The 19,290-nt window shown below is 39.2% G+C and overlaps 1 protein-coding gene and 1 non-coding gene across 8 annotated transcripts in view; one reads left to right on the top strand and one right to left on the bottom strand.

The window, feature by feature from the left end:
- NFIB (nuclear factor I B) overlaps positions 1–19,290 on the top strand; it is a 274,434-nt gene that overhangs the window by 51,853 nt on the left and 203,291 nt on the right. The gene's annotated exons all lie outside the window — the stretch shown is intronic.
- TRNAH-GUG (transfer RNA histidin (anticodon GUG)) lies at positions 282–353 on the bottom strand. The gene has a single exon. It is a non-coding gene; the product is annotated as a tRNA-His (tRNA).

Here is a 19,290-nt window from a genome sequence, read left to right on the forward strand (position 1 = left end):
AAGACAACCTTAGTACAACAACATCTGTGTGAAGTGCTTAAAATCACAGAAAAGGAGAAAAAAAAAACCTGCGGTGCAAAGAGCGTCAACCACCTTATCATGTAGCAATGAACTACATGAATTTTTTTATGCAGCTGCTGCTTCCTCTCAACTTTTTTCTGTGCTTCAGACACTGAGGTCTGTTCAGCAGGTACTGCAGGGTGAGGGCTTGGGTGGATGTCACATACACAGTGGTGTGTCTCCAAGCACCAAGCCTCCAAAAGTGGGTTCCCTCTCCCCTGTGCCGTGACTCGGATTTGAACCGAGGTTGCTGCGGCCACAACGCAGAGTACTAACCACTATACGATCACGGCAAGCTACAGAGGACATGTCCAATGTCTCCTGATTTCTGTCCCCTCTAGCAAAGCCATGCGAGCATTGCCACCTAGTGCAGATTGTCTACAGTGTTCCACATGATGGCCTAGCCCCTGGGGGGACCTCCTCCTCGGGGTTACTAGAGCGCCATGCCTGGGCATCCCTCAACCAAAAATGGCAATGCCAACAGAGAAATATATGCAGAAGATAGGCACAAATGTTATGGTGGCAGAAAAATATTCCTGCTCCTTTTGGTAATTACAGTCCGGTGTGGAAACCTTTCATTGCCTTCTGTTTGGCCAATGTCTATCTCCAAAGATACAATAATTTTGGACTGTGAATCTTCTATCTGTTTTCAATGATGGACCTAGTTATGGAGGAAAATCTGGTGAAAGGGCATTCAAAGCTACATAATTATTTTTAAAGCTGTTGAAAAGTAAGCATAAGAACACACGTTCCTCTCCTGCTTGAAGTCAGATTTGAACCAAGGTTGCTGTAGCCACAGCACATAGTACCAGCCACTGGACTGTCACAGCATGCTCGTACATTGTGGCAGATTTTGAACAGACTTGGCAGAAAAAAAGATTTCTAGTAAAATATCAAATGTTGACAGCACTGACTCACCAAAGGATTTCTGTTGAGGCTTGAGAGTTAATGTTTCAGTGTTCATAGTAGAGTTATTCTGATAATTGTCTTTATTAAAGATCTCATAGCTGCCATTTAGTCTCACTTTTTAATTCTGACAATGTCTGTCTGACAATGACAACAAGATCGATAATAGCAAGTTTCTTCACAATTTTGTCAATTAGTTAAAAAAGTGGAAGGAATTGGTAGGTACACCAGATGGTTGTGCTGTCATTCAGAGGGACCTCGTCAGCCTGAAGAAATGGGCTGACAGGAATTCCATGAAGCTCAGTAAGTGGAAGTGCCAAATGCAGCACCTGGGGAGAAACAACCTCATGCACCAGCACAAGATGAGAGCTGACCAACAGGAAAGCAGCATAGAAAGCTCTGGGAGTTCTGAAGGATACCAAGTTGACCATGAGCCAGCTAAGTGCTCTTATGGCAAAGGACAACCTTGGTTGCATCAGGCAGAGCATTTCAGCAGATCAAGGGAGGTAATCCTTTTTCTGCACTCAGCACCGGTGAGACACATGTGAGTGGTGTGTCCAGCACTGGGCTCCACAGTACAAGAGGGACAGGGACATACTGGAGTGAGTCCACTAAAGAGCCACTAAGGTGATGAAGAGCTTGAAGCTTGGAAAGTGTGAGAGAGTTAGGACTTCTTAGGCTCAAGAAGAGCAGACTTAGGGGGGGATCTTATTAATGTGCCTAAACACCTGATGGAAGGGTAAAGAAGATGGAGCCATGCAAAAGAATGGCTGCAGAAGCATGGCTTTAGAATCTCTGAAGATCTGCACAGTCCAGGCCTGGTATTAGAATAGGCCTGTAATCAGAACTGTACTGAAGTTACTGTGCTGAAGTTAACAAGAAAGGTAGCCTTGAGCTATTCTTGAGTCCTGAGACCAAGTAATTATGTCGTGCCAACAGGCCGTGGCTGTAACAAGCTACAGCTGCTGGGAAAGCAGGTGCAGGGCCAAGAAAGGTAGGGACCGGTATGGGAACATAGGGAGTAACAAACTACAAGGCTGAAGCACAGCGACTCAATTAGCTACATGGACAGAACGCTTATTTTAGTCATGATAATTAGGGGTGTGAGAACCGTGCGTGTTTAGAGACTACTAACAATTATATTTCTGCTTTACGAATGTGCATGTGTAACGGTTCTATATAAGTAGTGTTAGAAACTAATAAAGTTGAGCAAGATGCATAACTCATATTGAGCGTCTTCTTGACTCCGGCGAACCCTCCTTCCAACAGAGCGAGGCTCCTTTCTGTTGTATGCAGTGACAGGACAGAAGACAATGGGCACAAAATGAAATAAAGGAAATTCCTTTTAAATAAAAAATACTTATTTACTGTGAGGGTGGTTGAAAACCAGATCAGGCTGTGGAGAAGTTGTGGAATCTCCATGCTTGCGGATACTCAAACTGGACATGGACCTGGGTAACCAGCTGTGGCTGACCCTGTTCAAGTCACAGTGGGACTTGCAGAGGGGCTGGCCAGCCTCAATGGTTCTGACTCTCAGGAAAGAAAGAAAAAAGAAGAAAAAAACAAACAAACAACAACAACAAAAAAAAAACCCAAAAAAACAACCAAGAGCAATGCAAAGGCCTGAGGCCTAATAACCAAAATAAAATATTAGTGCTTGCAATTTTTTTTTTTTTGGTAAAAATTCTATAATGTATATCTATGCTTAACAGCACAGGCATTTGAGCAGAGGGAGTCCATAAGTGCCAAGAAATGGAATACTGAAAGCTTGACAACATTCCTTGTCAACACCCACAAAGCCTGAGTGAGCCAGCGAAGTAAGCAATAGAGGCTGAGCATCTTAGTTGACACAAAAGCATTTAGGACAACTTTAAGTGTCTTTTTCTGTGTTTTCAGAACTGACAAAGGCTCTGTAACATGGATCTTGCCCTGTGCATGCATGTGTTACATTTCTGCTGGGTGTTAGAGGTGCCAAGTCATGGATGTGAATAGTTAAATGTATAGATTAGCAAGATTGCCTGGAATTTTCTAGTTTTTCTTTTTGCCAAGGTGAATGAATGTAGATTACACTGTTTCATCCAAACTCCCTGTGACTATGAAAAAGGAGTTGGCTAATTTTTCTTCTACTGACCACAAATAAATAAAAATATGTCAGTTTGCCAGTCTATTCAGACTGTGCTCTTTTTTTGTTGCCTTTTTTTTTAATAACTCCACCAAGTATGTGCTGGCACAATAGTAGAAATAACCACTATTGTGCTGCAAATTAATTCCACATTTAGGAGTTTATCTTGTCCTGGTATTGGCAGTGCCCTGGGTTTGATCCAAAAGTCTAAATTATTTTGATAATCCAGAAGGCCACTTTTCGGCACCTGGACACATATGTACAGCTTTATTTGCATTGCTTTGTCAGATTCTGTGTGCTAAAAAAATACTTTTACACCTGTAATACTCATGCATGGTCTCATGTTGATTAAACGCCTATCCACTTATGAAGGCATATTTATTTATGGATGTGAGGCCTACCAGCAGCCCGGTAATCTTTCTCTGGCACTTGCATTCCCTGTACTTCTCTTTTGTTGAAACCAAACCAGGTTATTGTCAGGGTACCCAAGGTAAAGCTACTGATTGCATGATACTATGTATCATTTAAGAAAAAGAGAGATTTTAAAAACAATTTAAGCTCAAAAGCATGCCTGTGACCTTAGCAAGCATGCTTCTGCCTTTGGTTCAGCTTGTGCATTTGTAACTAGTTAAACCTGACCAGTTGCCACTGGCACCACGGGAAAACTTGTCTCATTAGACAGCGTCAGCATGTTTGAGTACAAAACACCAGCCTCTGGAGATGCTTGGATTCAACAGCGTGTTAGTCATGTTTCTTTAATTGACTGTTGCTAAAAATTTAGGTAAGAGCTTGATGAATTGGAAATTGGGAATCTTGGCCTAGTGGTACCGAATAGGAGCAGGTCTCCTTGAAATAATCCTGGCACACTATGTTTCCAGTATTTTCTCCATTTAAAAATTATCCCAGAAGTGGCTGGGCTCAACTCCGTAGCAGAAGCAGAAGAAGCAGCTGTGCTAACGGGTGGTCAGGCTGCCTTACATTAGGGTAGGCAATGGTAAGGAAAAGAGGGTTCCAGATCAAGACAAAACCCAGAGGCAAGTGGATTTGAACTAAAGACACATCACCTTTTCTGTTTGAGGTGTCACTATTTGGCGATAGCAAGACCTCTCAAGTGTATAAGCACCCTAACTCAAGTGGTAGAGCAGACCTCTGTCCCAAAACATCCAAGAGGCCATATGTAGCAGTTTTCGGTATTGCAGGAAATGTTAGTGCTACAGTTCAGGTTATGCTATCACTGCCAGTCACCCTGTCACCCTGCCACCTGTCTCCTACCTGTGTTACTGCCTTTCTTTCCTTGTGTATCATGACTTAAATTTTCACTGGACTGAATGTCTGTTCCCGTGCAATTATATCAACTTTAAGGAATCCATGGATACATGTGATCAGTTATTTCACTCTTGAATGATGACATAGCATCCAGCAAAACAGCCCCAGAGTTAAGAGGCTTTTTCCTGAGCTATATTAACAATGCAGAAGAGCTAACTCAGCTAAGCCCTGTGCATTTTTCTGGAGGGAAAAAAAAAAAAAAAAAAAAAAAAAAAAGTGGCTCTTCTTAAGATGTGTGCATTTCAAAGAAAACTCTTTGATGAACTAAGTTCCACTGCAATAATCCTGATGACATTGTAATATTAAATGAGCCTGAAAAGTCCTTGGTGTTAAACTAAACACTTCCAACACAGTATTATCTTTGCCACTGATAAAATGTAGAAATTGAGCCTCTCATTAATTATTTTTTACTTTTCTGAGTTATATGTGTGGACAGATTATATAAGAATTCAATGCAGTCTGCAGAATGTTTAGGATATATATGCAATGTAAATAGACAGTAAAAATATTTGGGTTTGAAGTGAATTAGTGTTTTTTCAATAGAGTGTTTTAAAAAAACTCTTTCTAAACTTTTTCAAAACCTGAGGTTAATGATGGACATCTCACAATTAATGATCACTTTTTAACTGAATTTCTCATCTTATATTACTACTGGCTTAATATAAGAGCTAGTGAATGTTTTTTACTTAGACATGAATTTTCATAGTGTCTAAACAATACACTCGATAATAAACCTGCCTTTAAGTACATCTGGCTGGCAAATTAAACATATGTGAGCCTGGGGAAATCAATAAAGCATCCTATGACTCTGTTCAGCTGGTGTGTGGTGGAATTCTGGTGCCGAAATGTGCCTCACAAAATGCTGAGAATAAACGAAAGGGGAACAGTGACAGTGACTGAAAGCCAATACCTATCCCATCCAGCTGTGTGTCACTCTGCCTGGCACAGATATGCCAAAATTTGTCTTAATTCATGACCAGCATTTGGTTTACTTTTTGTTTTTGAAAATTGCTCCAGTTCCAAGGCAGTTCAGAGGTGATATATCCCTCCATAATGAGCACATCAGACCAGAACAGACCGTTGTTCAGAGACTCCTTGTTTGAAATCCTACCTTTTATTCTCAGATTTCTACATATTTCTCAGGTTTCTACATACCCATGTAGATACATGGATAGCTACAATCAAGGCCATCTGTTTAAATGACCAGCAATGTCCCTCTTGCAAAATCCTCAGACTTTTGGGTGTTACAGTGCAGAGAAGCCAAGCAAATATAGATTGCTTGGCTCCAGACAATGCTGTACTGCATCCTTTGAGAAGAAATTCCTCCATCAAATAACTAAGGCCAATGGTGGAAAAAATTTATGAGAGCCACATTAACTTGATTTACAGCTTGTTCTATGGAAAGGGTAACCATGAGGGAAAAATACAAAGGAAATGTTCATACACCTCTCATGCAATGCCTGCTTAACATTGTATGTAGAGGACAGATAAAAATATTCAAGGCACTTGTAATAATGAAGTACTCATCAGGTCATTCCAACCACATAACCAAACTGTATCTGGTCACGGATGGTATTTAAGTATCTTTCAAATTAGGAAAGGGATTTAAAAACCAAATTTTTAAATAACAGATTGTTGATAAAAAGAAAAACCAATTGAGAATGTTTTAGACTCTCAGAAACTCAGCTTTCACAAAACAAGGTACATGACACCCAGAACATTTTTTAATAAAGTTTAGGTTTTGTTGTTGCAAATAGACAGATGTCTCTGACTTGTTCTAACGTGAAGATTTCTCTCAACAGAATCATGTTACAAGGAATGAAATGACCTCTCAGTTACATTTCTGCAGCCAAACAGCTTGTTATCTTGGTGTAGGCAACACTGTACCCTTTAGTGTCAAAGAGCAACCATGAACCCCCCCTTTCTACTGTGTGCATCCCAAGCTCCTGTGCTTCTTCAGTTTGAAAAATGTTTCCTGAAATCTCCTTCATAATAACTAGTTGTCTAATTCCTCTGATACATGAATAGTCATTAGCAGCATAGCATAATCCTGCTAGCAACATTTGCTACTATCCCATGCCTAGCAAACACTGGAGGCCTGTGGATCAGAAGTGGCACTGCTCTCTGCCAGGGAGTCTGCTTTGCTGTCGTGATGGATATTTATCATAAAGCCTCATGACAGCCATGTTTGCCTACCATCGCCAGCTCATAGCACCTGTGATTGGAGTAACTGCTCACAAATATTGCTGCTATAGCTTGGCATTTATCTTCAGCTGTGCTCATTGTTATTGCAGGAAAAATGCTACCAATACCACACGCAAGAGAACAAAAAAATTTTTATAAGGGAACTCACACAAATTCCTTTTCGGCTTTCAGCTGCTGCCTGTAGGCCCAGATTTCCAGTGTAAAATTATTCACAACACAATTAACAAGATACTAATAAAAAATAAGGTGGTCCATAAACAGTTCAGTTATGTAGACTGTTGTGCAAATTGATCAAACCTTCGTATAATTTTGCTAAAACTTGAAAAGGTGTTTCACTTTCTGTAAAGCTGCTTTGAGGTTTCTTCTCTCAGCCTTTTTAGGTATATTGCCACTCCTGTTACCCTTAGTTTTTTCAGAGGAAAGTGAACTGGTCCTACCAGAACTGCTTTTACTCAGAGCTTCCCATGTTCAAGCCTACATTCATCATCTATACAGGACTACACCTTCTGTGGTTTGGCTATCGGAAAGTTTTTTCTTCTCTTCTGTTCCCAATGTTTCCTTCAGATTTTAAAAAGTTTTATTACTGAAAACACCCTCACAAGCATAGTAGATGGTATATTATTAATATATGACAACTTCATTGTGTATAATGCTGACACAAACTTAAGCATTAGGCTAGTAAAATATTATTACTGTCAGTGAGATAACAGCAGTGGACCAGTGGGCCCATGAGACCTCAGATTTGTTCCCCTGTTGATACTGTCCCATTGGCAACCGGCAGATGTTGACTGCACACATGGTAGTGCTTGCCCTGCTTCTGTGATGCTTTTTGGATAGCAAAGAGAAGATTTTTGTTTTCTTTTCTTATGTGCCATCTCGTATCTCTGGGGATAACTTTTGACAATTCACGTCTGACCCTTATATTGGCTGCACTGAGAGTTCCCTAATCACCAGCTCAAAAACCTATGCTATAAACCCTACATAAATGCATTTTCTATTCTTGGTAACAGAACAGTAGATTTTAAAACTTACTCTAATTTTAATTAATTAGTGTTAAAATAAGGGGGTTCAGATGATTACAGTCAGATTTTGTTGTGCTCATTACCTCTTGAATATGCTATTTGGAATTAGGAAAGTGCTGCTCGGGATGGTAAAATGAGAGCCACTGTTAGCAGAGCTGCTGTAAATTCTGGAAGTAGCAGAACTTGCTAGTCCTTTCAGTCCTAAAGTCAGAAAGAAATTACACTCCATAAGGTCTTTTACTGTACCTATTGAATACAAAACAAACAAATAAACAAAAAACACCCATCCAAACCCCACACATACATTGTTAAAAAATTCCCTGGTTATCTTATTTAATATGCTACAGGCAGCTACAAGTGCTTAAGATCCCATATTCATGATGTTTTGTTATGCTGCAAACTTGCAGAGTATAAAAATTACCTGCCTTCAATTTGCATGGTAATTAAAATTTACCTTTCAGGAGTTCATAAGAAACAGGCACAATAATGTCAAGCTTTTGGCTTCCTTGAGAAATCTAATCTGTGACCCCTCACTATGCATTTGAATGGTCAAAAAGAGATTTTCTTATGCTGAATAAACATTTTTAGAGAATACGTACTTTTAAAAAAGCTCAAACAATTAGTTGGTTGATATCTATAAAATAATACAATGTTATTGCCAGGTTAAAAATCAGTCCAGGATCTGGATAATATCTAAACTTCAGAAGGTAATTAAGGGCATTGATTAATACCATCTGATCCTGAAGATTGACTCACACTATTAAAATCTATTCAGTCACTATTAAATGATTGTGTAAACAGAGAACTATTATGTAATAGTGATTTCACCAGTTACGTTTACATTTTGAATGTTTGAAGGATTCAGATTATTCACTGACATGATCTGATCTGCCTCACTGAGAATCTGCCCTTAAATGGTACCTTTATTGGCAAAATTATTTATACTGGGGCCAAAAGAAAGTGAAAAGATTTTCTCTGTAAGCAGGAATCTTGTTTACCAAATCTTTCTTCACCATGTTCCTCAATATCTTTACTTTTTTGGGGTACATCAGAATCATACTAAACATGATGGGGGAGAGCTTTTGTAAGGTTTGGGGATGTAAAGTGACTGCATTTTCACATGCTGTTCTGTTTGTAATTGAATTAAGTTTACCACTGCCAGCTCTCATCTGTTTAATCAATCACTGCTACATTCACCAGAGGTTATAACCAGTTCATATCTACCAGCATAACCAGCCATGGGTTCGCCCTCTGAGGGGGCTCTCAGGATGATACATATTCCCTAAACTTCTTTCATTGTAGGAAAGACTGATGATGAGTGAAATATAAAACCTTATGATTTTGGAGGATGGTGGCAGGGAACAATAATATTAACCTAGCTCAGTTGTGCTAGAACGTCATGGTTGGTATCTTACCTGTCTGTAATATGAAAGGAACTGGGAAAATTGGCCATAGGCTTGTATCAGCTGACCACAGTAGGCATGTCATTCAAGCTCCATACAATTAGGTTTTCTACCTGTAAAATATCTCTCAAAGGTACTGCGGGAACTTCATTTCTTAATGTTGACAAATCTGTTTCTAAGAAGAGAGAGTATATTGTCTATGATATCTAGATGTTAATTAAATTGTATTCATGATATATCAGTATCATTTAAAAATCAGATGTATTCCTAAGCATAATTAAAAAAAAAACAAAACTTTTAGGATGTACTAGTAGCAATTACAGCTATAGGGTCCTGGTAGTTATGCAATCAAGTAATTACCAAATCACTACATAAACTGTCTTAAATGAATATAATCTGAAAAAGTTGCAGTAACCCTGATCCAATTAACCTCTTCTTCTGCAATGACCAGTACCATGAAATGTTTATCAAACATGATCTTATCTTCTCTCATTTTGTGGTTCACCACCAGCGTCCTCGGACTACAGGGCACTCATTGCTGTAGTATTTTGTGAGGAGAGCAAAGCACTGAGAGACCAGAAATCTGACCTCTGTTCTCTCCCAATCCTCAGCAAGACTGTAACTCCTTATTTTTCCTATCTGTAAAATCCAGACAACAAAGTAAAACAATCATGGCTGATACAAAAATGCTTTGGAAATCATGGATGAAATGCATGAACGCAGGTCACCTACAACAGGTGTGTAATTTTAACACCAGTATATATAACACTGTCCTAGGTGTGGCTCCAACTGAAATGCCTAATAGCAGTCTCAACAATCATAATTGGTGGGAAGTATTTAAAGCTTTTGTAAGTATTAATCAATACAGTTTCATAATTTTTCTGCGGCATTGCTGACCTATACAAACAGTAAGTTGAAGCAGAAGGAGGTAACTGCCATGCCTGTCATGACATAAATTTTTACAATGACTCAATTGGCAGAATTGATCCTGACTTTAGACTTCACTGGGACTGACATTATTATTAATGTCAAACAGAACGTGGGACATTTTTTATATTACTAAATTCCACAAATGTGCTTACATTTAGTTACACGCCATGAAAATCATTCCAAATTATTTATCTGTTAATAATTAATAACTTGTTTCATGTAATTGTAACTTACTATGTCTGGTTAGGCAACGTTTTATTCCTGAAAGTATTAACTTAATATTTAACTGAACATTTTTGCTGGGTAAAACAAGCTCCCTCTGCTGGATCTGAAGGGGAAAAAAAAAAAAAAAAAAAAAAAAAAAAGAGTAGGGTTCTGCCTAAGTAAGACCTGTGGACAAAGACTGGGCATTGACTGGGGATTTGATATTCGTTTTTTAAACATGAATTTTCTTATCCATCTTGCTTGTTAAAAGCACCACTTAAAGGACAAGGAGTCACAGCTTCATCTAGAAGGAGTGTTGAACCATTGATGAAGACTAGTGGCTCCAAAGGGACAAAGAGGCCTTCCTGGGGCTAGTGTTTTTCACTAGTCATTAGAAAGCCATCCCTTTCCGTGAAAAGAAACTAAGACTTTGAGTAGTTAAGGAAACTGTTATGCCTCTTTTAACCCTGAAGAGCTTCATTCACTGCCTGCTATACCTCACATCTGTCTTTCCTGTGACAGCAGAAAAATTGCTGTCTTCTCTTTCAAAAGCATGAGACCAGTTTAAAAGTCATGAGGTTTGATATGAAATCATTAAGACAGCAAGAGAGCACATTTTTGGAGGGGCTGTGCAGAAGGGAGAGCAAACAGGTAACTACTTTTGGGGGTGTTCTTTTTGTAATGAAATATGAGATTATGTCATCATCATTTTATTAGTATATTATTTATTAATTATAATTATATAGTTACAATTATTATATAATCCTGTGTCCAAAAGCTGTTTAAAAAACAACAAACATCATGAAAATCGGAATTTAATAATGACATGCAACGACACTACAATTCATAAAATCTGAAACAAAGTCCTCATTTTTCAAAGTTTCATACAAAACAAAAATCAGCTATAACAAAATCTGTCCTTCCTGAATACTCTTCAGCCTTTTGATCATTGCTGTCCTTGAACTCAGCATGTGGTAACTGCTGTGTATGAACCAAGGAGCTTCTAAGATGTGACATGTTTCTGTTCCAAGTTGCAAAGTTTCATAGATGTTTGTAACATTCTGTCCTTACCAGGAACTGTGACCAATTAAGCCTAGAAAGCTCTTTTGGACGGATCAGCTTGTCTCCAAACCAGACGGAAAGCATGTTCCATATTAAATTGTGTAATTTTGCACATCTAATTTAAGGTCCTCTGGGAACTGTTTTTCATAAATCCCACTGCATCTCATTCCTCCTCCCTGCCTCTTGTAGCAGTCTAATACCCGATTGTTACATACCTAGACCTTTTAGGGTTTTATTGACATGACTTAAATTTTGACCCGTAATGCACGTATGAGTAAACAACAAAACTCAAACTGAAGAAGGAACAAAACTGTCTTTCCCCATACTATGGGGACTCTTTGCTTTGTTACATAGTTACAGGAGGTGTACTTCAGCATAGCTACATATTTACACCTGCATGTTACCTTGAGCTTCTTTATACCTAAACATAGGCTGCTAACCACTGTAGAAAAGCACTGTTCTTAAACAAGCTGGGATTAGGCTATGCTACAATTTTCTATGGAAAAAAGCTGCCTAGAACCACAGAATGGTTGAGGTTGGAAAGGACCTCTACAGGTCGTTCGGCCCCCTCACTCAAGCAGGGCCACCTACAGCAGGTTGTCCAGGACTGTGTCCAGATGGCTTTTGAGTATCTCCAAGGATGGTGACTTCATCACCTCTCTGGGAAACCTGTGCCAGTGCTCGGTCACTCTCACAGTGAAAAGGTGTTTTCTGATGCTCAGAGGAAACCTCCTGTGGCTCAGCTTGTGCTCATTGAGTCTGGTACAGTCACTGGGCACCACTATAAAGAGCCTGGCTGCACCTTCTTTACACCCTCCTTTCAGGTATTTACATACATTGATAAGATCCCCACTGAACCCCCTCTTGCATGGGTGAGACTGGACTGGCCACTGCTTCCTTCATTGTGCTATATCTCTGCTCCAGCTAAGGGGAAATTATCCCTAGATGTGTTTGCTCATGCAGACAAAAAGGGCAGCTCATCTATGAACAGGACATGCCTTTTAACGTGTCAGAGCAGCAATGCAGACATGCTGAAGCCAGATACTTACACTGTTTTTTGGAGAAATGTTTTCACTGACAGCATTAGATGGGGGAAGTCCTAGTAAAAACATTGCCGTGTCTGCTATTGGAGTTTCTTTGTGGTGTCCACCAGGCAACTGATCACCACAATTAGGTAAATCAATGCTAGCTTTTTTAACTCTAAAGTAATTCTTACTACCACCACTGAAAAGGCACTACCGATAATGCAGGACACCTCCCAGAACAGCTTGGGGTTAGAACAGCTGTAGTAAAGGATGGTGACGTTATCTGTTGGAACTAGGTGCTTCTCATATGTAGTGTGATGCTTTCTTTATCAGATTCACCATTAGCATGCTATGACCAGCCTTTCTCTCAACAGAGTGATAATTCTAATCCAAAAAGCAGACTCAAACAAAGCAATAACATTTTAGGGAAGCAAAGAAAGTAACAAATTTCAGCATATGCTTGGATTCAGTTCCTTCAGAGTCTGGAAGCTAGAAAAGTTTGCTTTTTACTCACAATCAGAAGATTTATAATGAAAAAATTGCAAGCAAAAGATTGCTTTAAACACTTTTAGCCCCAGACTGATTCCTGGACAATGCCACAAGTATCCAGCAAGAGATTTCATAATGCTGATTATACCTTACAAGCCTGGCAGTCCAGACAGTTTTCCATCTACTATATAGTTTGTCTATACTGCCTATATCTCACCAATCTGGCTGTAAGTATACTACAGGAGATTGCTCTGAAGGTCTTACTAAGCTCAGATGAACAGTATCCACTGCTCTCCTCTTGCCTATATGGGATATTATAGAAGGTGATCCAGTCAGATATGATTTGTCCTTGCTAAATCCATGCTCCCAATCACTATTCTCCTTCAGTCATCTGGACATGGCTTCCAGGAGGGTTCATTTCATAATCTTACCATGGACTGAGGTGAGGTTGGCCAACCTGATTTTCCCTAGACCCATCTTCTTGCCCTTTTTGAACAAGGCTGTATGTCATTTACCTTTTTCAAGTCATCGGACACCTCTCTGAAACACCATCAAACTTTGAAGAGGGTACCACGTGTCTCACAAGGACATCAGCCAGCTCCCACAACATCCTGAGATGCACTCTGTCTGGTCCCATGGACTTGTGTGTACTCAACCTGCTTAAGTACTCCTTAACTCGATCCTCCTCTCCCCCGAGTAATGCTTCATTCCCCAAGGCCTTGATAGTAGGTTTAGGGACCTAGGAGACCTGTAGACAAACACAGCCGGTAAAAAATCAAGGCAAAGAAGTCACTGGCTGTCTTAGCCTTTTCCATACAAGCTCTTACTGCTGCTAAGCTTGGGCTTTCCTAACTCCATCCTTTGTCAAAAAGTGCTTAGAGCTTTGGACTGGACTGTATAACTCCTAACATAGAGGCCTGTATGTTAATTCTTACACTGCTTTTGGCTGACCCATTCTTTGTTTGCTGCTGGTAACAGACAAACGTGAAACAAACTGTTCAGTACACAGTCGCAGGGTCCAGGGCTACTGCTCAATGCCTCTCATTCCATCCTGCACCTCACATTAACAGCACTTGTCTGCTGCATGAGAGCTTATGTAATAAAAAATTTCATATTCCTGTACCTCAAAGAAACATGATTTGACATAATTCAAAGAAACTCTGAAACAATAAACATGACTAATATTCCCTCAATTTTATCTGCTGTGTTACACAGCTGAGCAAGAGTTATTCTACAATGCTGCTCCATCAGCAGCAATACCAAGTCTGCAGCCCTACTGAAAAATCACGTATAATTCATACGTTCCAGCTGTAGGTGGCACTGCATGATATTGTGCATGTTTTTTGCTTTTCCTATATTCAGATTTCTTCTTTCCTAGGTATGGATAGCCTCTAACCTTTTCACAACTCATGACTGTGACAGGCAGCTGAGGATTTTTTTGCGAGAATGTAATAAACCAACACATAAGCAGAGGATTTTTCAAAGTTATGGGTAGTTCTGTTTGAAACATATTAGGCCTTGTTAGTTGAATATATTTTACTATATTTTTCCAACAAAATTTGATATAGAAAATTCAGTGTGTTCTTCTCAACAAGCAAACAGGGGACATGGAGACTAGTGTAGTATGCCAGTTAAGGCACACACAACAGGAACCCAGAAATCCCATAACTGCTTGAAATCTACCTCCTGCTTCAATGCCACACATGGAACCATGTACATTAACTTCATTTTTGGAACTTCAGGGATAGTCTTCTATTTAAGATTTTTAACCCCTTTTAAATTCTGTTTCTGCTGCACATAAAGTAAAAGACTGACAGTAGTTTTTCTATTATCAGCTCGGAACAGGAGCAGTCTGTAACAGATAGGTCTTTATGTCTTTACCCAGATGTTCATGCCTGATCTTGATGTAAAGCTACCCCTTGTGCATCTGACAGTAAAAGGGAGGGGGTGTTTTTAACTTTTCATACTAGAGAAGTAAAATGTTTAGAAATCTGCTATGCACGTTACTATCACTCTTCTATATGCTCAGTCAAAAAAAGTGTAGATTTCTAAAAGGAACATTTAGAACAAGGTTTTCAATGAAGCCTGTTTTCTGTCAACATACTGAATACCATAAATGCTGGATCTGGAAACTATTACAACATTCATTTTTAGAAGCTGGAAAGTAATCATAATGTGATCTTGCAAACAATGAACTCTATTCTCCCCCTGACATACAGAAGGATTTACAGGCATATTATTACTGCCTGTGTATTCAAAGAAAAATCTCTCATGCATCAACACAATAAGATGCAAATATCCACTGGATTCTTCCACAATTACAGTGCTAGTTTCACCCATTTATGTTTCTTTATTTTTATTCTAACAGTAGATGGCAACATTTAGTTGGAACGTGGCAAACCTTTGTGAGCTTTACAAGAGTCATTTCAGTTCTGATTTTACTCATGAGACTTACAGATACAAAAAAATAACATATAGCAGCATATAATTAGAAAACGTAATTTAACTAAATTGTTTAATTATCTATATAAATTAATATAGCAATTATCTTATTTTCTTCCAAATTCCAGCTTGCCCAGGACAGTTTTTGACTGAAAGACAGCTGTGCTCTGACAGTTTTTCTGGCGATTGGGAAAAATGTCAATGTCCTAAGGGTTAAGCTTCCTTTACACAAAATTATAACTGGAGAAAACCAGCAGGTTAATTTCTTAAAGTGCTATCAATAAAGCTTTTCCTGAACTGTACAGCTTGGATTCACATCTGAACTACCAGCATCTTGAGACATTTGGATCAAGTTTTTCAGTGTAGGCATTTATAATTCTCCAAATTTTACCTTGTCTGTTTCCCCAGTAGGTGCTCTGTGAATATTCCCATTTAATGCTGAAGTTAATAAGAATTCTCTTGTTGACTTGATGGAAATAGGAACATCCTCTGTAACATTAAAGGACAGAACTGCTCTTGGTTATTAAGATCACAGTAAAACTGAAATCTCCTAACACTTCAGAGCTTGTCTTGTAACAGATGTCCACATGCCTCCACTGCAGGGTCAGGCATAAGGTGAAGCAGCATGTCTCCACTCACCCAAGATGGCCAAGTATCCACATCCTGGGCTGTATTCTAGTCTTTGCATACACACTGAAGGTACTTGTGTAATGTCTGGCCTTGGCAGAGGAGGTCAAGGGTTTAGGAAAGGAAATGCAGCTGCTTGAAGCTCTCTAGATATGCTAGTCAAAGTAAGGCTATGTGTGTATTTAATTAGAATAAGCAGCACTGCCTGAACCAAATAATTGCCTCATAGATCTGTTCAAGCAAAATATTTTCTTCAGGTTTTAATTCTTTTAAATATTAAATGTAGAACTTTGTGTAACTTGCATCTCTACATGTGTGATACTTTGTCTGGATCTGCCTTAAAATCTTGGGCTTCAGTTTCTCAACAACAAGGACCATATAGTCAGGGACATTCACAAAATTCTTCTGTTTAAATTACAGTGAAAGTAAAAAGCAGATCAGCAGGTATCTTAATGTGTGTGGCTTTGCAAACTCCTCAGATGAAGGCTCAGTATTCTCCATGGATAGTGCATCAATCACTCAGAGAGACTAGGGCATTATTCCTGGCTTTTAGAAGCACAGCCTGGGTCTTGTGCTGTTGCGCAGACAAGTACAGAAAGAATGTCATTTGAGAGGGAGAGTCAGAGCTGAGTGAAGAGAAGGGGCCCTTGTATGGGGAAGAGAGAAGAAAGAAGAAAGGAAGAAGGCCCAGACGCTAGAAAGTAAGATGCCTTTTAAGCTGCCAAGGGTTTAACAAAAGCAATCATGAAGTTATCCAAGAGGGAGTTAGCTTCTTATCATAAATACACAGATGATTTCATGGCCATGTTCTGTATCTCACCACACTTTTATGTGTATTCTATTGAACGGTGTTTGGTCTCTGACTTTTTCTTGTAGAAGGATGTCTCCTGCAGAACTTCACCGGAGGCTGCATGTTCAACAGAGCATTTATGTAGATGAGTTCAGTAAATGTCTTGTGTATCTATAGCTACTGCATTTTTTTCTGATAGTGGAAAGAAAAATAGATAGAGTATTAAGAAATTGAGTATTCTGGAATTGTAAAAGCTAGTAAATGTAGGGTAGCCTCTGTATTCTTCAGATACACAGAGATTAAATTATCTCTAAAGAGGTGTTTAATCAGAGGAAGATAGAAGCATCTAGAGATGGAGGTAAACAGATTAGGATTAAGCAACTGAGGCTGCGCTCTGTACTTCAATTGTGACTGCAGAACTCCTTTCAATTCATCTCCCTGCAAGGAAATCCAGTGCAGCTGCTTGAAAAACCTCTGACTGTGGAATAAGTGAGAGTAGGAAGCTGCTAAAACTTTGGCTGTTGCTAGGACCAGTTTTGAATAAAGAGCAGGAGAATGTCCCAGCACAAAAGACACAGAGGTTTAAAAGCAGAAAAGCAAGACAAATGAGGAGATTCAGGGTCACTCATCTTACAAAGCAAGTTGCATTGCACCTACAAATATTATGCCAATATAGATTTCTATTTACAAAATAAAGAAGTACGTAAGTGGTTGAACGATCCTGGAAGGAATTAGGCAGTAAGGACAGGCACACATTTTCAGCAATCTCTAATAAAACAACAATGCTTTTAGGCAGCAATTGCCTGCTAGCAGTGTATGCCGTTTGATGAAGCTGGAGGAACCAAACATAGCCAACCCAAGAGGTTAAATGGGACCACTGGAGCACAACTTTTCATAAACTGCAGCTAGAAAATAACATGGGTAAAAGAGGGCCTCTGATTTGGTGCTGTCTTTTCTGGAATGTATAGTGCAACTGGATCTAAATTTTGGGAGAGTGCCCAGTTTCAGATGTCTAAAGCCCCTGTTGAAAGCAGTGGAGACTACACACTGCCAAAGTTTTATGTATGCAACTGCAGATTGATTGCCTAATGGCAGTGGTGGGCTTTGATCATGAGTGTCTGGAGAGAGAAGTCTCAGTAGGCGCCCTTTTCCTCTTTTTTCCCTTTACTCTTCTAAGTCCTAGTTCTACTGTTTTTCTGTTTTCCAACTGTATTTACTACAAGCCTTTCACTGATACCTGAGATTTAAAAGTTCCTCTCCCCACATATTTCTTTTCTGTAATGGCTTGCTAGTTAAGGATTGTGCAAAAGGAGTTAACTGAAGAAGGTGCAAGGGTATTCAATCGCTCTAATACTTTGTCTATTTTGGGCTTTAATGGGTGAGAGAAACAGATGACGATCATTTCCTCTCATTCTCTGTTTCTTATTAGTAAATTCTAAAAAATTCTTAGGTACAGAACATCCAAGCATGATCATCATCTGTATGCAAGGAAAAATTCTTTCCTTTCAGTTTGGTCAAAGTGTGAGTCAGAGTCACATAAAAGATGTAATAAGCTGCTTCTGCTTGCAATTAGAGGTTTTGTTCGGATGGCAAATTAAAATTTAAGTCCAGTAGAATTAGGTGTGAAATCTTGCAGATTCCTAGCTAACCGTATATTGTGATTCCACTTGGCAGCTAATAGGACTCAGAAAATTGGTTTTCTTGGCCCGTACTTTCCATTTTACACACACTTCTGAAGTCCTGCAAAATGACAGCAAACTGCCATGAATATTCCTTAGTCTATATTCATTGCTCACTTCCTTCCTTTAATGAAAAGAAGGGCAACACATCAATTTTTATACCTTTTTACTGAAAAAAAGAGTAACACTTTTAATACTTACATACCTAACAGATGGGATGAAATGACAAAGAAATGCCTGACAGCATAAGCACTGTTTTTTAGTGAAAGAATTAAAAAAAATTTTTACATTGTGCTTACCCTAAAATCAGCCTGTTCATTTTTCTTTACAACTGCAGTTACGAGGAATCATCTCAGAAGCTTCCAACTCTGCTATTAAGACAGATGTTTGAATGATACCCTCCTGCTCAGTATCAGCTGTTCAGCAGAGCTTGCCTCAGAAATAAAGGACCAATTACCTCCTAATTCTGGCTGCCTTTTCAGGAATGATACAGGGAATTTTTTAATAACAAGGGTACCTTCTTTGTTCTGGGCATCAGCTAGAAGACCTCTGGCAGGCACAGGTTTATCTTACCATCAATAGAACTTGCTGTAGCTCCTTGCTCTTAAAACTTTACTTTACAGGCCAATCAACCAGTATAGTTTTTATGACGGTGTTGTGGAGATCATCACCCTAACTCCTCATGAATTCTGCATCTCTCCCTTTCAGGCATGAGGGATTCACTTATCTGATTAGCAGCAGCCATATCAGGCTACTTGAGAAAGAATGTAGTCTGTTCTGCTGTGAGTTCAGACTGAGGTAGTGAACCTGATTCAGCGTTCAAAGAAAAACAGTCTTGAAGGCTACACTGTCATGTCACTCTACTCCTAAGTCGTGTCCTTGGGTGTGGATGTGAAGAGGATCTAACGAAATGAAACTGAGAACCTCCAAACCAGGTGAGGATATAATGTCAGTATTGCTCTTTAGGGCTGCCATGTGATTTTCTCTAAATAGACTTT

The sequence above is a fragment of the Falco peregrinus genome, chromosome Z (genome assembly GCF_023634155.1).
Source record: "Falco peregrinus isolate bFalPer1 chromosome Z, bFalPer1.pri, whole genome shotgun sequence".
Classification (NCBI taxonomy): Eukaryota; Metazoa; Chordata; class Aves; order Falconiformes; family Falconidae; genus Falco; species Falco peregrinus.